Below are 20668 nucleotides of genomic sequence, written 5' to 3' on the forward strand. Positions count from 1 at the left end.
TGAGGGCTTTTATTTGTGAATTCCTTAACAAGCACATCCTGCAATAAAATTTACCAATGCTGCTGAGGATGTATCCTTTTGTATGTTTATTTCAAATTTATATAAACACCCCTGACCTCATGTTTTTCTGACTCATTGCAGCAGGTTTTTTTTTTTTTTTCCATGTGTGGAGGAATTTGTATATTTGTTTTTGAATCCTAACAAATGTTAATTAATTTTCTTTACCTTTTATAGTTCTACTTTCAAAGAGGAAAGTAAAACTGATGGGAGGATATGAATTATTATGAATTTAGATTGACAATATCAATCTGAGTGGATAAAATACTGAGTGACTAAGAAACATACCAATTCCAGTCACTGTTGAAGCGTTTACTAAGCTATGTGATATGTGACTGGTTACTCTTTCACTTTCCTCATTTATAATGTTAGCATGATAATAATCACTTGCCTCATAGGATTGCAGTAGTGATTCCTAGCAATAATGCTCTAAAATTCTTAGTTTAGTAGCTGGAACATAGTCATCTGGCAAAAACATTACTATATTTAGTTTTTCACTATTATACTTTCACAATTATACTGTGATTAGATTTGTGCATATCAATGTGTTGACCAGTATTCTACCCACAAGGTTGTATAAACTTCTTCCAGTTATTTTTTTTTTCCAGTTATTTGTTTACTGCATTACTTTCCTGATTTCCAAGAGTAACAACACTAACATTGTTTTTCACTTTATAGTGCATTTTCGTATTTTATTTCATCCACATTACAACTAAGTGAGCCAGATATTATAAGTTCTACTTGTCTTTAATAAAAAAGTTTAAGCGGTTTACAAAAGTTCATTCACTTATTCATTCATATATTTTAAGCTTCTATTATTACTATCTTCAGTACTATTTTATCTCTTTGTCCAAAATTACAAGTAAGGAAGTGGCAACACTGATATTCAATACTATTCCTCTGATTCCAAATCTCATACAGTCCATTGCCTGTTGACTACTTGTCAACCACCTGTACCATGAGCATGTGAAGTAATCACAACTTATTTACTAAGTTCAGGGTAGATTGCTCATAAACTCTCCCAAACTGGTAAGAGTGAGTGTCAGTCACTCAGTTGTGTTTGACTCTTTGCAACTCTTAGGACATGAGGGCTCCTCTGTCCTGGAATTCTCCAGGCAAGAATACTGGAGTGGGTTGCCTTTCCCTTCTCCAGGGCATCTTCTCAACACAGGGATGGAACCCAGGCCTCCTGCACTGCAGGCAGATTCTTTACCATCTGAGCCATTAGAGAAGCTAAAAAGTGGTAGGAACTTCACACTTTCAAAAGATCTCCCAACATGATTTCACAACTTTCCTAGGTTCAATGTTTTTATAAAATGACTTAAAACTCTATGACAGAAAATTGTAGTTAGATTAAACAAAGTCCCTCATGCTTTAGTTTGAGTGAGTATGTTGCATGCCAGATACAGAGTAAAGCAACTGGGATAGAAAAGGCTGGGGTGTGGAAAATGTGTTGTTATTCTAGACCTGAAGAAAATGAGGCCTGGAGCCGTGCAGGCATCTGAGAAAAGAACAGTGCTGGTAGATGAAACAGCAAATGTAAAAGCTTCTGGGGATGTTTGAGAGACAGTGAGAAGAGCAGTATGTCAGAAGCAGAATGGGCAGGAGAAAGTTCTAGATCAGTTCAGAGAGCAAAGAGGGAGGAGGAGGAGACTTTGTGGGGTCTTTGGCTCATGCTGCTGCTGCTGCTAAGTCCCTTCAGTTGCGTCCGACTCTGTGCAACCCCATAGACGGCAGCCCACCAGGTTCCCCCATCCCTGGGATTCTCCAGGCAAGAACACTGGAGTGAGTTGCCATTTCCTTCCCCAATGCGTGAAAGTGAAAAGTGAAAGTGAAGTCACTCAGTCATGTCCGACTCTTAGCGACCCCATGGGCTGCAGCCTACCAGGCTCCTCCGTCCATGGGATTTTCCACACAAGAGTACTGGAGTGGGGTGCCATCGTCTTCTCTCGTAGTGAGGATTTTGTCTTTCAGTCTGAGATGTGAAGGCATGGACGGTTTGGGAGTGAGGAGCCCTGTGATCCATGTCAGCTTTACGAGGTGAGAGTAAGGGACCAAAGGGAGCCACTGACTCACCAGAAGTGACTCTCCCTACAATTTCAAACTTTTGTATGTGTGTTTGTGTGCTCAATAGCTCAATTGTGTCTGACCTTTACGACCCCATGGACTGTAGCTTGCCAGACTCCCTTGTCTATGAGATTTTCCAGGCAAGAACAGTGGAGTGGGTTGACGTTTTTTCCTCTGGGGAATCTTCCCAACTCAGGGATTGAACCCACATCTCCTGCATTGCAGGCGGATTCTTTTACCACTGAACCATTGGGGAAGTCTTTGTATAGATGCAAATAAGATCTATACACTTTTCTAACAATTTTAGGAATCAATTAAAATTGCTGATAGATTATCAAAAGCTGGACTTGACCTTGTAGAAGAGCTATGGAGTCAACTCTTCTGTATCTTACAGTCCTCTTGGATCTGTAAAACAGCAATCACACCACGTATGTTAATGATTGCCTGACTTCTCAAATATTTTGTCTCTTGTTGCTGTTTGATTGATCATTAGTAAATCATCATTAGTAAACTTACACATAAATCTATGCAACTATTATGTATATGCTTAAAAAAGTAAAATCAGTTCAGTTCGGTTCAGTCGCTCAGTTGTGTCCAGCTCTTTGCGACCCCATGAATCACAGCACTCCAGGCCTCCCTGTCCATTACCATCTCCTGGAGTTCACTCAAACTCACATCCATCGCGTCAGTGATGCCATCCAGCCATCTCATCCTCTGTCGTCCCCTTTTCCTCCTGCTCCCAATCCCTCCCAGCATCAGAGTCTTTTCCAATGAGTCAACTCTTCGCATGAGGTGGCCATAGTACTGGAGTTTCAGCTTTAGCATCATTCCTTCCAAAGAACACCCAGTATCGATCTCCTTCAGAATGGACTGGTTGGATCTCCTTGCAGTCCAAGGAACTCTCAAGAGTCTTCTCCAACACCACAGTTCAAAAGCATGAATTCTTTGGCACTCAGCTTTCTTCACAGTCCAACTCTCACATCCATACATGACCACTGGAAAAATCATAGCCTTGACTAGATGGACCTTTGTTGGCAAAGTAATGTCTCTGCTTTTGAATATGTTATCTAAGTTGGTCATAACTTTTCTTCCAAGGAGTAAATGTCTTTTAATTTCATGGCTGCAGTCACCATCTGCAGTGATTTTGGAGCCCAGAAAAATAAAGTCTGACACTGTTTCCACTGTTTCCCCATCTATTTCCCATGTAGTGATAGATTACTTTTTAAGTTGGTAAATATTAATTTTTCACTATGAATATGTGATAATCCCATAGCCAACAGTGAGGTAATGAAATTGTCAAGTACCACAAACATCCAATTATAAGCACTTTGAGAGTAGAAACCCTATCTACCTAATCTTTATGCTTCTCTATTGACAGGAAAGCTCTTTGCATGAGAGCTCCTTTCAAAATAGTTATGAATGTGTTTTCTTTAATGTGCTAATAAAATCTGATAAGATCATACTAATAACTTAGTTTTAATTTGGGTATCTTCCCAGTTCACCGTGATTCGCCTTTTCCCAGAAACTTTCTACATGTACAGGCATTGTATCCCACCTGACACTACCCCATTATGTTTGGGCAGAACATGACTTTGGCCTCTCTTTAAAAAGAATTGGACCAGGAGAAAGAACCAAACAGTTAGTAGGAGTCTCTCCCTTCGTCTTAGAATTAAGACCAAGGCTAGACCTTGGATGTAACTGGGAAGATTATGATACATTTGCCCTCCAGATGAGAGAAATAAAGGAAGTTAATTTGTTTAGAGTGAAAATAGTTTAGCAATGTCACATAACCAGTATGCAGAAGCAGGGAAGCAATTTGGAGAGTTTATTATTTTCTGTTTCTACAAACTTTGGAGGCACTGACTTATTCCAAGAGAATATCTGTGTTCTTATATTGACTTATCACTTTCTACCCAAAATATATATGATCGTTTTCTGTTACTTACCTTAATTAACCTAACTTCCTATTCTGATAACCCATTTCAACCTTAGTAGACCTAGCTGCTGCTGCTCACCTAGCAATACTGATTTAATGACAGACACAGCGCCTAGGATTAAACCAAAGTTTACCAAGAGTCAAGTAGGTTTGATTTGCTGCTTCTTTTATTTAAGAGGCAACTTCAACTATCAATGGGCCATTAATCACAAAACACTACTGATGATTTACAAAGACATCTTGGTTATTTCCTAATAACTTTGTCTTTATAGAGACTGGTTTTTAAAAATAAATAGTCTGATCTTAAAAAGAATTTCAAAATCCATGCATTTCTATGTAACAGTCATCCTACTTAAATGCTAACAAAATCTGTTTGTATGTAGATAAAAAATCAAAATTTGAAAATATTAACATATCAATTTATAATATAGTGTTACAAGTGAATTAAAGTATAAAATGAAAAAAAAATAAAGTATAAAATGAAGTCCTATACCAATTTTTTTTTCACTAGTTTATGATCTTCAGTTTCATGAAGCTTAAATCAAGATCCAAAATTATTTGGAATTGTAAAGAAGTTACAAACAAATGAACTGGTCTACTCCCAGAGATCATGAGTGTAATTGGAATTACTGACTCTCAGTAGAGAGTCATTCTGCATATATTCACTCTGTAGTTACAAGGTTGCAACCAGCTTCTGTGTAAGTTTTTGTCTAGACTTATAAAAACTTTCAATAAAGCCATGGAGACATTCAATTGCTTCCTGTCTCATGGAAAAAGTTGTAGAACCCAAGTCATGTTGCTTGTTATAAGGTGATTTCAGAGTTTGTGGCCTTTCTTTAGTGCTTCATCTGAATTGAAGAAAGAAAACCAGGAACTCTTACTATTAATAATACAGTGGAAGAATTGTCTAGAAAATTGGCATTGAGCAAGATTTTTTATCAACTATGAAAGTAGGCAAAGTAAATATTTTGTGATAAGAAACATCATTATGGAGCACAGACAGAATTTGGTACTTATCCATTCATTATGTGGTAGTATCTTCATAACTCTAAGAAGTAAAATTTCCATTGCAGTAATACTGAAAACATTCCAGTGATTCTGTCAACTCAAAATATCTATCCTCTATAATTATTATAACTTTTTCTGTGATATATTTTAAGTTGGCATATTTTCAGGTTAAAACAACATTTATACCACTGAAAAACTTACAAGAAACTTATTTCTGTATTGTAGAAGAGCTTTCACTTTACATGTTGGACTTAATGTTTTTATTTTTCTGGAATAGTTACAACAGTTATAAAATATTTGAATCTTAATAGTTACCAGGATGAGTTAATATGGTAATTTAGAAATGCCCAGATGCACAGAGATCAGAGTTTAGAACGGTTGACATTGCTGCTTCTTCGATCTCCATTTAAAACAATGATGGGAGTGAGGCTATCAGAGGTTACAAAAGAACATCTTTAATAGGCCTATGTGTAAGGAATGAAAACAGAAGAATCTGTCTCAAAAGGTAGACAAAAAATCAAATGGGGAGACTGTGGAAGTTCAAGAAGAATTTTCAAGTTAAGAGCAAGGACAGATACAGAGTCAGAAAATAAAAAATTTAAATTAGGAAAGCAAAAATATTAACAGTACTGTATGCTGTTTAATAAGGCTGGATTCATCATCCAAACACAGGGTAAACATTTTTAGATCGATAGATATAGAAGTAAGAATTGAATATCTTAATCCAGAGTCGCTTTCCCAAGCCAGTACCTTAGGACAAATAAGCAGGATAAACTGCAGGACGCTCGCCATGAGGACAGCAATTCAGTGATGCAGTGCTAATGTGCTGAGGAATCTGATCACATTTGAGTCCTAACTGCTCCTCCAGCCTGATGGTTACAAATAAATCAGTGAGCCAACTCCTGCCAATCAGCTCTTTACCATATATAAATGGCTTATTGTTCCTTTGTACTCTAAAACCTGGGCTTCCCAGGCGATGCTAGTGGTAAAGAATTCCCCTGCCAGTGCAGGTTAGACATTAGAGATGCGAGTTCTATCCCTGGGTCAGGAAGATCCCCTGAAAGAGGGCATGGCAACCTACTCCAGTATTCTTGCCAGGAGAAATGCCATGGACAGAGGAGCCTGGCAGGCTGCAGCCCACAGGGTTGCACAGAGCTGGACACAACAGAAGCGACTTAGCACGTACACACTCAAAAAGCTATGAAAAAAAACTGTGTATATTCAATATAAATGTTAAGATAAACCAATTAAAATTCACTAAATTATTTTTGAAAATATTTCTTGAGTTTCTAGTATCTGTTGGGTATCATATAAGATTCAAATTGTCAACATTATAACACAAGAATTAATTAATATTTAGCTGTAATGCTAGACAGACTTTTTATTCAATCAGACACTGGTAATAACTATTAATATTCACTTTGGAAGATGTTACTGTGACTTCAGAGAGGCAGGGCTGAGCCAGCTGTGAATATTTGTTCAGTCTTGTTAATAAACGGAAACAAAGACATTCCAATATATAGATTAATTCATAAAACAAAGCTGTGTAGGGCTGACCAAACTGGGCAGAGTCAGGCATGCTGAAAGCACATTTCAGATATGTTAACTAATACAGAGTAGAAAAGTGTTTTATCAGATGTACAATATAAATGTATCTAAGAACGTGACTGAAAGAGAACTTCCATCCTTTAAAGATTGGTGTAAACACCATCTCCACACAGGACTTTCCTGAGCCCATCTGGATTTAATCTTTTTCTCCCCAGTGATTTATCCTAACTCTGGTATGACAATTATTACTCTCTATTATGGCCCAACTCTTATGCTGGACTGTCATTTTTTTTTTTTTAAGTACTCTCTATAATAGCCAGAACTATGCCTCTTGTCCTAGAAGTATCTAAGTACTTTTTTATAATTGAAAAAAACACATTGAAATTTATTTGGTGCCTACTATTTCCATAAATTAGATGATGAAACTTCTTTCTAAGAAGCTCCTTTTCATTTAAAAGCACAGATTTTAAAGCTATCTTGCAAATATTTTCTGTCTTGCTTTTACAGTGAGCAATAAAATGTTTTATCGATAAATTTTATTTTATCATTATGTCCTCAATATTTAAGCCAAATACATAACAAATGGTATCAATCAATATAAAATAATTTCATACACTGACCACTGATAAATATAAGTCAAAATAAGCTGGTGCTGGCTTGGGTAGCACATATACTAAAATTGGAACAATACAGAGAAGATTAGCATGGCGTATAAAATAGATAACTAATGAGAACCTAGTGTATAGCACAGGGAACTCTACCTGGTGCTCTGTGGTATCCTAAGTGGGAAGGAAATCCAAAAATGAGAGGATGTATTTTATACATATGACTGATTCACTTTGCTGTGCAGAGGAAACTGACACGGCAGTGTAAAGCGATGTTACTCAAAAAAAAAAAAAAAAAAAAAGCCTGGATAAGATTATAACAAACAAAATACACTTACAATGGATGTCTAGCTTTCCCTTGTGGACAATGTATACCAGAATCATTTCCCAGGAGGCCTCATTAGGTGACATTTGTCAACTTAATGAAGTTGTAAAGGTCCAGGGTATATGGTAGTCAGCTCTGAAGGTTTGACACACGTGAAAGATGTATTTTTCACTATAGTGTGCCATGAACTAAGGACCCAAGGGTGATGTATATATAATTCTAGTAAATTAATTTTCAAAAATAAGTTATGGCCAAGCCAACTTGCTTGGATGGGGCCTTCCCAATCTCAATTTATCTGACTGTTCATTTAATAGAAAACATGTTTGTTGTCTTTTTATAATCCCAATATTTCACTGGCTAATCAACATATAAAGTCAGAGCGTATCCCCAAGAGTAGTCAAGTTCATCCTACCTTCCTATTATCTAAAATTTACTGGATTCTCATGGGCTTCCCAGGAGGCACTAGTGGTAAAGAACTCTCTTGCCAATACAGGAGATGTAAGAGACATGGTTCTGTCACTGGGTTGGGAAGATCTGGAGAAGGGCATGGCAACCCTCTCCAGTATTCTTGCCTGGAGAATCCCATGGACAGAGGAACCTGGCAGGCTACTGCCCATAGGATTGCAGAGTTGGACACAACTGAAGTGACTTAGCATGCATGCATGCATCAGTTTCTCATAAAATCATACTTAACACTAAAGATTTTGAGATAAACAGAGTGTAGGAAAACCTCAAACTCATAGAGAAAGACAGTAGAAAAGCAGTTACCAGGGGTTGGATGTGGGTGAAATTGGGAGTGATTGGTAAAAGGATATAAACTTTCAGTTACAAGATGAATAAATTCTGAGGATCCAATATATAACATGTTGACTATAGTTGATAACACTGTATTGCATAATTGAAATTTGCTAAGACAGTAGAATTTAAACTCATAAGATAAATATGTGAGCTGATGAATGTGTTAACTTCATTGTGGGAATTTTTTTCACAATATGTATGTATATCAAATCATCACATTACATACTTTAAATTTCTTGCACTTTTAGAAATTTTCATCCCTGAGTCATTAGAAAAGAACAAAGAAAGAAGATGTGTGAAGGGTGGGGAGAAAGGTGATGAAATAAAAAGAAGGAAATTCAAGACTGGCTATACGCCCTTGTTATCTTCTGTCCATCTATTTTCAGTATGATATCACGATGTTTTTACATAATTATTTTGACTGTGCATTTCTGCATATATTTAAATACAGAATTTATGTTACATAAACTTTCCCTGGTGAAAGTTGATGTATGGTACAAAGTTTCAGTTATGCAGGAAGGTGACCTAGATGGGTGGGATGGAGGGGTTTGGGAGGGAGGTCCAAGAGGGAGGGGATACATATACACATATAGCTGATTCCCTTTGTTGTACAGCAGAAGCCAACACCACATTGTAAAGCAACTATACTCCAATTAAAATAAAAAGATGAGCTCCATTGTATAGCATGGGGACTAATAGTAAACAACACTGTACTTGAACAATTTTTAAGAGGGTAAATTTTATATTAGGTATGTGTATCACCTCCCCCCCACAATGTGATAATAATAAACACAAAAGGAGGAAACTTTTGGATTTGATGGATATGTTTATGGCAATAGACTGTGGTGATGGTTTCACAGGTATATTCATCTCCAAACCCATCAGGTTATATTTACATTAAATATGTACAAGTGTTTTGTATCAGTTATACCTCAATAAAGTGGGTAAATTTTTCTAAAATATAGGGATGAGTCCAGACTCAGATCTCTGAGTCTGCAAATAGGTCTTATTCAGGAGAAGCAGAGACACACCAGGTATCCCTGAGACGCTGCAGGGTGCAGGAATGTGTACACAGAGCTCACAGGTGAGAGTCGTCACTTTGAAGGTTCTCTGCAGCCCCTCAGCTGTGTCCCCTGCCCTTGCCACTCCCTGCTCTGCTGCCTTTTATTGGTCAGGCCTCTAGTCTTGGTCCCTCACCAGCTTCATTTAACCATCTTGGACATTGCCAAGAGAAGATTTGGGCATGATGGAGACGTTATGGGTAGGGGAGAGGTTTGAGAAGACAAAATTTGAGAACCAGATTTGGCAATGTTCAGGATGTAAGTATTTCCGATTTTATTAATTTTATTTATTTACTTTGGTTTTTATCCCAACACTACTAATCCCTCCTGTAAGAACCTCCAGCTGACATCTTCTGATGGAATTGGTGACTTCTGCAAATGCAGCCAAGTTGGTAAAATCTGAAGTTATATTATTTATTACTGATTTAATCTTCAAAAAATCAATTCAATTCACTAAAAAGGGTTTTTGGTGGAGGGATGCTAAAAACCGGATGCTAAATCAGATACGGGAGACATTCAGTCACTCACAGAGATCCATTTTGATTTTTTTTTTAATGCATTCCTTGAATTGAGAAGAAGGAAAAAAAGAACTTACGTATATGTTTCAGACTGCTCATATTGGAGTTGGGAATTGTGTTAACACGAACAACAAATTAACAAATCGATTGATCTGCTTATGGTATTCCATATGCAGTGCATGTCAAGATTGTGTAAATACTATCTTAGATAAATGTATGTGTGTGGGGAGCAATCTGTTCCTTTTAAGGGTTAAAGCTGTTCAGAATTCCGCCAAAGTGGTATAGCTTGTCTAATGTAAGTTAAGAGACAACACTAAGTATTTAATAAAGGGATTCATTCAACCTGTGTAAACAAGTATTGGAGAACATTCATATGCAGTTAAAATCTGTGATTTGAAACTAAAGTAAAATTTTCAGTTTTCACCCGTGATGTCGAAATAAGGTAGGATAAATTAGACCAGAAAAATATTCTACTGCATCTACATATTATAAACATGTAGATTAATCTATATATTTCATACAAACATATTAAAAATAAAATGTGAATATTCTTTTGCCACCTTGATTCATATTTATATTTTATCTTCCTACTCCCAGTCTTCAATTCCCCATTCATGAAAATTTTGGAGAAAAATAAAGACATTTTTATTTCCTTCATATAGTCCAGATTCTCTATTAGGATGCATTGTATGTATTCCCTGAATAAATTCTCACAGGGACCCTGATAGAAAAGGAACTATTCCAATTTTTTCCATATGAGAAAACAGAGACACAAAAATAAGTAGAAACAGACTTATTCATATCACTAACAAGTTTAAGATTTGGAAGTAGAAAGCTGTTTGACACGACTCTTAACAATGGTGATCTTTTCTATTGGTACAATCTTATTTTGAAAACCTCTAGCCAGAATTTATTCCCTTGATTTAAAAAAGTCTGATGACTCTCAACTCCCTATTCCTAGAAAGTTTAAATTCCTTAACGTGGCGTTCAGTATTCTCTTCAATTTAGTTCCTTCCATGTTTTCTACTTAAGTCTCCCAACTTTTCTTCACTTGCTTTACTATCAGTTCAGTATGGATTACTTGACATTTGCTTAAAAGTCTCAGTTTTTTCTTCCTCTGTTTAATGGTTCACACTGTTTATTCTTAATTGGATTATTTTCTCTTTCTACTTATATTTGTTGAAATCCTATGTATCATTCAAGTCTTAGGATAAATATCACTTCTTCCGTAAAGCCGCTCTCCCTCTTTCTTAGCCAAGCATTCATAAACCATTGCTTACACCTCTGGTATAGAACATGGGCAGTCTGACCCTAGGCTGCAGTTATTTGTGCATCTGTCTTAGCTCATTCATCAGACTCTTCAAGGGAAGAAACCCCTCTTTATACTTTCCACAGTGCCTGGAATAGATCTAGGTACAAGGGAGATGCAATAACCATCCCTTGAATGAGTGAATTAAAGTGATAGACAACTGAAGAGTTAGATGTTATGCTTTATTAGGTGAGATCCTTTTGCTGTAGATTCTCATAGAACTTTTCAAAACTGATAAAATGAAACTTGCTCACAATAGAATCTCCAAATGTTATCCCCAGGATAGGCTCTGGAATAGTAATATAGAAACCTTCTTGGAAACCCTTGGAAACCATTCCAAAATGTCAAAGATCCTTGATTCAAAAACAATGATGATGACATTAATATGGAAAACACATGCGGTAATTAAGGATGGATAGGTACGTGTGCGTATACTATGTTAGATTTTTTTTTTTTTAATTGATAAACCTACATACCAAAGAATAAAACCTGTTTGTGACACATAATGTTAAGATAATTTGTCAGTAACACATGCATTGCTAAATGTTATAACAGTAAAAAATATTATAAGTTAATGCACCCATGGGTCCTTCAACTCAGCTGGCAATACACCTGAATAAAAAGGGAGAGCTGGGCTTAATCTCCAAGCCTGTCATTTATTTCTTTCACACAAAAAGTATGGGACACAGGTGGCCAGAAGTCAAAGATCATACTCTGTCTGAATGCTTCATAAGGCACAGTACAAATGTATGGATCCTGCTGGGTGAAATCAAAAAGTCACTAGAACGGGGTACCATTTTAGTGACCCAGGTCAAAGGCCATACTGCTTTTGGTGTTTTACAAATGTTTGACAGATTAAATACCCACCTCCTAGGGATAACAAATAGGCCATGGAGCTAAAAGTATTCATAAGCATTAAAGCTTCATTCAGAATTCTCCTTTCGAAGGATGTAGGTCACAAGGATTAGTAATATGGTTACAAAAATTTTTTCCTGTTGTTGAAAAATTACACTCTGGACAATATCCCTGAGTGTACTTGTAGGTCACCCAATATGAAGACTAGAAAAATAGAAAAGAGTTTAAAAATAAAAAAGCAATGGTTACACCTAGACCTGTACTTTCCTGAAATGCAGCATAACCCTTTCAGGATATTTTCATATTTCATCATACATTTTTTTATTGAACGAAGTGTCATTTTATCGCTGATTTACGTAAATTATACTGCTGACTTTCAGCACTTTTTATAGGTCACTATCTCTAGAAAGTTGACCTGTTATAAGATATGTTTGACAAACAACCCCTGGTGCTATCAGGACAATAATGTGTGGAAAAGTGTTTTATACCTAGTGTTATAAAATGCTCTGAAATTAAGGCATTATTATTATTTAACACGATATCTCCTTATGATTTCTTGAACTCTTATGACAGTATGCCCCCAAAGTTAGTGCTGCTGTATGCCTCTCTCTTTTTCGGTGTTCCTTTACAATTTGAAAATAATCATTTAGTTTCCTTTGTGGCTTTATGTAAACCAATGGTTTCATTTACTCGAAGTTAGAATCACCTGAAGGGATTGTTCCAACACAGATGACTGGGCCCCACCCCAGAATCAAATTAAAAATTTTTTTCAGCTTTATTGAGGTATAATTGACAAACATTGGATATACAGAAGTTGTAGAACACAATGATGATGGTTTCATATCATTTGTGAAATGATCACCACGATCAAGCTAACAGGCATTCATGACCTCACACAGTTACCTTTTTTCCCCTTCATCCCTCTGTCCCTCTCTCCTCTGGCAACCAACACTTTGTTCTCTTTGTCTATGAGTCAGCTTCTAGTTTGGTTTGTTCATTTGTTTTGTTTTCCTTGAGATTCCATAGAACTTTCTACTGAGTAGTGGGGTCCAAGCACTGGCATTTCTAACATGCCCAAAGGATGCAGATGCTGCCGGTCCAGAGAACACGCATAGGATCCACTGACATAAACAACCTGCCATCATAACAGCTTTGTTTCCTTTAATCCTGACTCCTAGAAGATCTACATGTGTGTGTGCTCAGTTCTGTCCAACTTTTGGTGAACATATGGATGGTAGCCCACCAGGCTCTTCTGTCCATGGGATTTCCCAGGCAAGAATACTGGAGTGGGCTGCCATTCCCTTTTCCAGGGGATCTTCCCAACTCAGGGATCGAACCCATGTCTCTTGCATCTCCTGCACTGGCAGGTGGGTTCTTTACCACTGAGCCACCAGAGAAGCCCCAAGAAAGAGCTACAAGCCCAATAAACCTTCAAGTTAGTAAGAGGTGGGCAGCTGATTCTGAGAAACATGATTAACTAAAGCTCCACTCAGGTGCTGTGCAACTATATCTGGATGGATGACTTCAGATATTGTGTGAGGACATAAAATACTAAAAGAAGAAGCAAATTGAGCTTTAGAATTAATAGTTGTGATGAACTCTGTTATTTTTGAACGTCTTCCCATGATTTGCATATTATCAGCAACCCAAGCTGAGTGTGGGTTTGCCTCAGAACTACACTATAAATCATCAGAGGTAGGTTTAATAGTCATTACCAACGCTTGTGTTCCACACTGAAATGTCTTTGCTTACTTTCTCCTCTTCCTTTGCATTCCACTGATCATCAATCACAAAAGCAGCTTGGCCATTTCTCTCTGTCTTGCCTCAGTGAACTCTGACTTTCCTTGACCATTAACCCCTAACTGGAATGCACATGGCCTGGGACACCTCTGTGGGCCCCTATTCACCTCTCCCAGTGAGCCTGCCTTCCTGGCACTGAGCCGCAAGGCAATATTTTCCATCTGTTGAATGAAGAGCATGACACAGCCAGTTGGATAGGGTTTTGGAGTCCACAGCAAACCAACGATGCACAACTCACTTTTATTTCACAAGCCTGTGGGAGCCCAAAGAGATAAGGGGCCTTTCTGCTAGGCTGAACACAGAGCCTGGCATTCAGAAACAAATTCTCCTTCCTGAAACACTCAATATGGTTTTTATTCAAGCCAGAAACATTGTGGGTTGGAATAATCTAAGGATGAATCTAATAGGAAGTTATCTTGAAATGTGTGAGTAAGCTTCTCTTTCATACACCAGCTGTTTCCTTTCCGTTGAATGTTTACTGGATGGCGGATCAGCCAGTCTTTATTATGCAGTAGCGGGGAAATTTTGTCTGTTCCAAAAAGAACCTCCAAGGCCTTTCAAGGAGTAGAGAGGAAGAATGGTTCATCCTGAGTTCAGACAAATTAGTGGGGGTTGGGGGAGGAGGAGAAGAGACTGATAAAATCACATCCTCAAATTAGGGAATATTTTTCTTTATAAGTATTTTTTTTTAATGTTTTAGTCACAACTGCTAGTTCTCACTATCAGAATATGTGATGCAATATTGTTAAAATAGCATTGCTAAGGATACAAAAATAATTCCCACAAGCATTTAAAAATATAGGACTTGTAATAAATGTTGATATATAAACTTTCTTAATTTACACATTGGAGGAGAAAAATTAGGTGTTAGGTATTGTTAATAGTATCATTATCTTTAAAAATCAAAATGGGGAGAAATAATCTTGGTTAAGGAAAAAATGTTATGTAATGATATTTACTTGTTTAAAACATTCTGACCCCATGGACTGTACAGTCCATGGGATTCTCCAGGCCAGAATACTAGAGTGGGTAGCCTTTCTCTTCTCCAGGGGATCTTCCCAACCCAGAGATCAAACCCAGGTCTCCTGCACTGCAGGTAGATTCTTTACTAGCTGAGCCACAAGGGAAGCCCAAGAATACTGGAGTGGGTAGCCTGTCCCTTCTCCAGCAGATCTTCCCAACCTAGGAATTGAACCAGGGTTTCCTGCATTGCAGGTGGATTCTTTACCAACTGAGCTATCAGGGAAGCCCTCCAAACATGTCAGTTGCTCTTTAAGAATTGAATTATACTTCCTGGTGTGGTTTTTCAAGTCTCTTCATGACTACACCCAAATTCTCTCCAGTCAAACAATACTCATATTAAAGATCCAAAATATTCTGACTTTTTTTCTGTTTTCTCTGTCTGAAATTCCCTTTACCATCAATTTTGCATATTAAAATTAAACCTACAGACAATACTCTAATTATTTAATCTTTCTAAATCTTCCTTCTTTCACTAATACCCATCCCTCTGGAAATAATCACATTTTAACGATTTTGTGCTCTGGATGGCATTTGTGTCTCTTCTTGATGACAATGCTGTGTGCAACTACACAATAGCTATATTTTATTCTACCTGCACTGCCTTTAGATTCTGTGCTAGATATTATACATGTGTTACTTCATTTTATCTCTACAGCAACTTTTTGAAGTTAATATTAGTGATATTATCTTCATTTACAAATAAGAAAACAGAGTTCAAAAAGGCTGAGACACTTGCTCAATGATGCTATGTGGTCAAAGTGGAATTTAAACTTGAATGTGCCTGATTAAAAAAGTTCAATTTTGGGAGGCAGAAGACCTAAACAGATATTTCTCAGAAGAAGACATACAGACGGTCAATAGGCACATGTAAGATGCTCACCTTCCCTAATTACTAGAGAAATGCAAATGAAAGCTAACTGAGGTACCACCTCACACAGGTCAGAGTGTGCGTGTCCTCAGTTGCTCAGTTGTGTCTGACTCTTGTGATCCTATGGACCAAAGTTCACCAGGCTTTTCTGTCCACGGGATTTCCAGGCATGAATAATGGAGTGGGTTACCATTTCCCCCTCTTCCCAACCCAGGGACTGAACCCAAGTCTCTGGCATCTCTTGCACTGGCAGGCAGGTTCTTTACCACTGAGCCACCTGGGAAGCCCACAGGTCAGAATAGCCATCATTCAAAAGTCTACAGATAATAAAGGATGGAGAGGTTTTGGAGAAAAGGGAACCCCCCTACACTGTTATAGGAATATAAAGTGGTGCAGTCACTATGGTGAATAGTATGGAGGGTCCTTTAAATACAGTATGATTTTGCAATCCTTTTCCTGGGTATATATCCAGAGAAAACTATAATTCGAAAGAAACACGCACCCAAATGTTCAAAGCAGCACTACTTACAATAACAAGACATGGAAGCAACCTAAATGTTCATCAACAGATGAATGGATAAAGAAGATGTGATACAAGTATACAATGAAATATTATTCAGCCACAAAAAAAGAAAAAAGTGAAATGATGCCATTTGCAGCAATATGGATGGATCTAGAGGTTATCACACTAAGTGAGGTAATTCAGAAAGACAATAACAAATACTATATAATATCACTTATATACAAATCTAAAATGTGACACAAATGAATTCATTTATGAGACAGACAAAGACTTATATAGAAAACAAACTTATGGTTACCAAAGGGTCTAGCGGGTAGGGGATGGGTAAATTAGGAGTTTGATATTAGCAGATATAACTACTATCTATAAAATAGATATGCAAAAGGGACCTACTGTATCTCACAGGTACTATATTCAATATCCTGTAATAAACCATAATGGAAGGAAAATACAAAAAAGAATATATACACATGTATAACTGAACCACTTTCCTGTACCCCAGAAACAACTTTGTGAATCAAGTATGATTCAATGAAAAAATGAAAAAGCCCAATTTTCTTTTTCTCTGTTCTAGTTTTGTGGGTGTTTTTGTGGAGACGCAGCAACTACAAAGTCTGCTCTAATCTCTCTAGATTTCAATGCATGTGGTTTGGTACTGATACTGCCAATGAATTTTATAGGACTAAATCAAATCTATAAAAACTTGGTCAAATTTATAGAAAATGGAATATAAAACTGCTATTGGTTTTGTTCAGATATGTGTCTCAGATTCTACAATTGCTACCTATGAAATTCCAGAATACACACTCAAAGGACTCAGGCATGTAAGGTTTATATGTGCATGTATAAATGTGTGGTATAATCATCCACCGATTTTCAGATAAAAGACAATGTATTCCTTTAACATCTGTCACTCACTTTCACTCTTTTATTGAATTCTTTATGCTACTTTTGGTAGTTAAATAGAATATGAATTTTTACCTGTTAAACAACCTTCATTTTGTTAATACTTGGTTAGGAATAGGCATTTCTTACACAGGAGAACTATACAGAGAAGATCCAAATGACCCAGATAACCACGATGGTGTGATCACTCACCTAGAGCCAGACATCCTAGAATGAGAAGTCAAATGGGACTTAGGAAGCATCACTATGAACAAAGCTAGTGGAGGTGATGAAATTCCAGCTGAGCTATTTCAAATCCTAAAGGATGATGCTATGAAAGTTCTGCTCTCAATATGCCAGGAAATTTGGAAAACAAAGCAGTGGCCACAGGACAGGAAAAGTCAATTTTCATTCCAATCCCAAATAAGGGCAATACCAAACAATGTTCAAACTACCACACAATTGCACTCATTTCACATGCTACCAAGGTAATTCTCAAAGTCCTTCAAGTAAGGCTTAAACAATATGTGAACCAAGAACTTCCAGATGTACAAACTGGACTGAGAAAAGACAGAGGAACCAGAGATCAAATTGCCAACATCTGTTGGATCATAGAAAAAGCTAGAGATTCCAGAAAAACATCTAATTCTGCTTCATCGACTACAGTAAAACCTTTGACTGTGTATATCACAACAAACTGTGGAAAATTCTTAAAGAGATGGGAATATCAGACCACCTTACTTGCCTCCTGAGAAATCTGTATGCAGGTCAAGAAGCAACAGTTAGAATTGGACATGGAACAACAGACTGGTTCCAAATTGGGAAAGGAGTACGTCAAGGCTGAATATTGTCACCCTGTTTATTTAACTTATATGCAGAGTACATCATGAGAAATGCTGGGCTGGATGAAGCACAAGCTGGAATCAAGGTTGCCGAGAGAAATATCAATAACCTCAGATATGCAGGTGACACCACCTTTATGGCAGAAAGCGAAGTGGAATTAAAGAGCCTCTTGATGAAGGTGAAAGAGGAGAGTGAAAAAGCTAGCTTAAAACTCAACATTCAGAAAACTAACGTTGTGGCATCTGGTGCCATCACTTCATGGCAAATAGGTGGGGATATAATGGAAACAGTGACAGACTTTATTTTCTTGGGTTCCAAAATCACTGCAGATAGTTACTGCAGCCATGAAATTAAAAGATGCTTGCTCCTTGGAAGAAAAGCTATGATCAACCTAGATGGCATATTAAAAAGAAGAGACATTACTTTGCCAACAAAGATCTGTCTATTCAAAGTTATGGTCTTTCCAGTAGTCATGTATGAATGTGAGAGTTGGACAATAAAAAAGGCTGAGCACCAAAGAATTGATACTTTCGAACTGTGGTGTTGAAGTAAACTCTTGAGAGTCCTTTGAACAGCAAGGAGATCCAACCAGTCCATCCTAAAGGAAATAAACCCTGAGTATTCACTGGAAGGACTGAGGCTGAAGCTGAAACTTCAATACTTTGGCCACCTGATGGGAAGAACTGACTCATTGGAAAAGACTCTGATGCTGGGAAAGACTGAATGCAGGAGGAGAAGGGGATGACAGAGGATGAGATGGTTGGATGGCATCACCGACTCAATGGACATGAGTTTAAACAAACTCTGGGTGATGGTGAAGGACAGGGAAGCCTGGTGTGCTGCAGTCCATGGGGTCACAAAGAGTTGGACATGACTGAGTGACTGAACTACAACAGGCATTTGTTTGCGTATTGTTATGCTACGCATAACCCCCAAGACTGTAGCCCTCCAGGTTCCTCTGCCTATGGAATTTTCCAGCCTAGTATACTGAAGTGGATTGCCTGTTCCTACTCCAGGGGTTCTTCCTAACCCAGGGATTGAACCCACATCTCCTGCATCTCCTGCATTGGCAGGCGGATTCTTTACCACTGTGCCACATCTCCTGCATCTCCTGCATTGGCAGGCGGATTCTTTACCACTGTGCCACTTTGAAAGCATTTTCACCCTTAGTGTTTTCGTGAATTGTTTTATGAAACTTTCGGGAGATTTATTTGCAATAAGCTTTGAGCCATGTTCCTTCTAAACAAGTAAGACCAAGATCTTTGATATTTAAATATACTAAAGAAGAATACTTATGGAAAGTAACTCACCAAGTATAACCTTTGAACCAAAGAAATGTTATAAACTTTTCTCTATTCAAAGTCTATATCAGAACATATTGCCTCCCAGCCTATAATCAATTATGATTATGGTTACATAGACACATTTTTTTTTTTTTAGTTTTCTGATTGTTGAGTTTTTTTTTTAATTTTATTTTATTTTTAAACTTTACATAATTGTATTAGTTTTGCCAAATATCAAAATGAATCCAACATAGACACTTTATACATTTATTTGTCCTATCTGATTAACAAAAATGTATCTTTACCAATCGCAGTGTAACAGGATATGTGTATGTGTGTAAGAAGCAAAGGTATTGGATTAACTGTAGAAAAATTCACAGTCTTTTGTTTCTCCTCTACTTTAAAATGTCACAAAATTTACATAGACCAAAGTTTAGTATCCTTCCAAATATAAATTTTTACATTGTCACTTGATAATAAAATGCTTATATACAGATGCTGTCTACCATTAAAAAACTCATAGTCTATTTTGTGTAATTACTGAAAGAAATAAAACATTCTGCCTCCAATCTCCCTCACTTCCAAACTACCCTTTGTTGTCATTTAGAGGAGTTTTTCTAAAATGGAAACAAGAATATAACATGTTCTTACCTGAAGTCCTTCATACACTCCATGACTCATGATAAAGTTCAAATTTGTTGGCTTATCCTTCCAAATAGCTTTTTTTTAAAAAAATTTATTTTTAATTGAAGGATAATTGATTTACAATATTGTGTTGGTTTCTGCCAATCCATCATCATGAATCAGACATAGGTATACATATGTCCCCTCCCTCTTGAACCCCTCTCCCACCCCTCTACGTTGTCATGGAGCCCCAGTTTGAGTTCCCAAGTCATACAGCAAATTCGCACTATCAATTTTACATATGATAGTGTATATGCATCCATGCTACTCTCTCCATTTGTCCAGCCCTCTCTCCCCTCAACCCCCCGTGTCCACAAGTCTGTTCTCTATGTCTGTGTCTCCATTGCTGCCCTGAAAATAGGTTCAACAGTACAATTTTTCTAGATTCCATATATATGTGTTAATACACAATATTTGTTTTTCTCTTTCTGACTTATTCACTCTGTATGCTGCTGCTAAGTAGCTTCAGTTGTGTGTGACCCCATAGACGGCAGCCCACCAGGTTCCCCCATCCCTGGGATTCTCCAGGCAAAAATACTGGAGTGGGTTGCCATTTCCTTCTCCAATGCATGAAAGTGAAAAGTCAAAGTGAAGTCGCTCAGTCATGTCCGACTCTTAGCGACCCCATGGACTGCAGCCCACCAGGCTCATCCATCCATGGGATTTTCCAGG

General features: G+C 37.4%; 1 pseudogene; it reads left to right on the forward strand.

Moving 5' to 3' along the window:
- Positions 1-7265: 7265 nt before the first annotated feature.
- LOC133258691 (U6 spliceosomal RNA) lies at positions 7266-7360 on the forward strand (annotated as a pseudogene).
- The last annotated feature ends 13308 nt before the right edge of the window (positions 7361-20668 follow it).

Source organism: Bos javanicus, chromosome 12, assembly GCF_032452875.1.
Source record: "Bos javanicus breed banteng chromosome 12, ARS-OSU_banteng_1.0, whole genome shotgun sequence".
In the NCBI taxonomy this organism is placed as follows: Eukaryota; Metazoa; Chordata; class Mammalia; order Artiodactyla; family Bovidae; genus Bos; species Bos javanicus.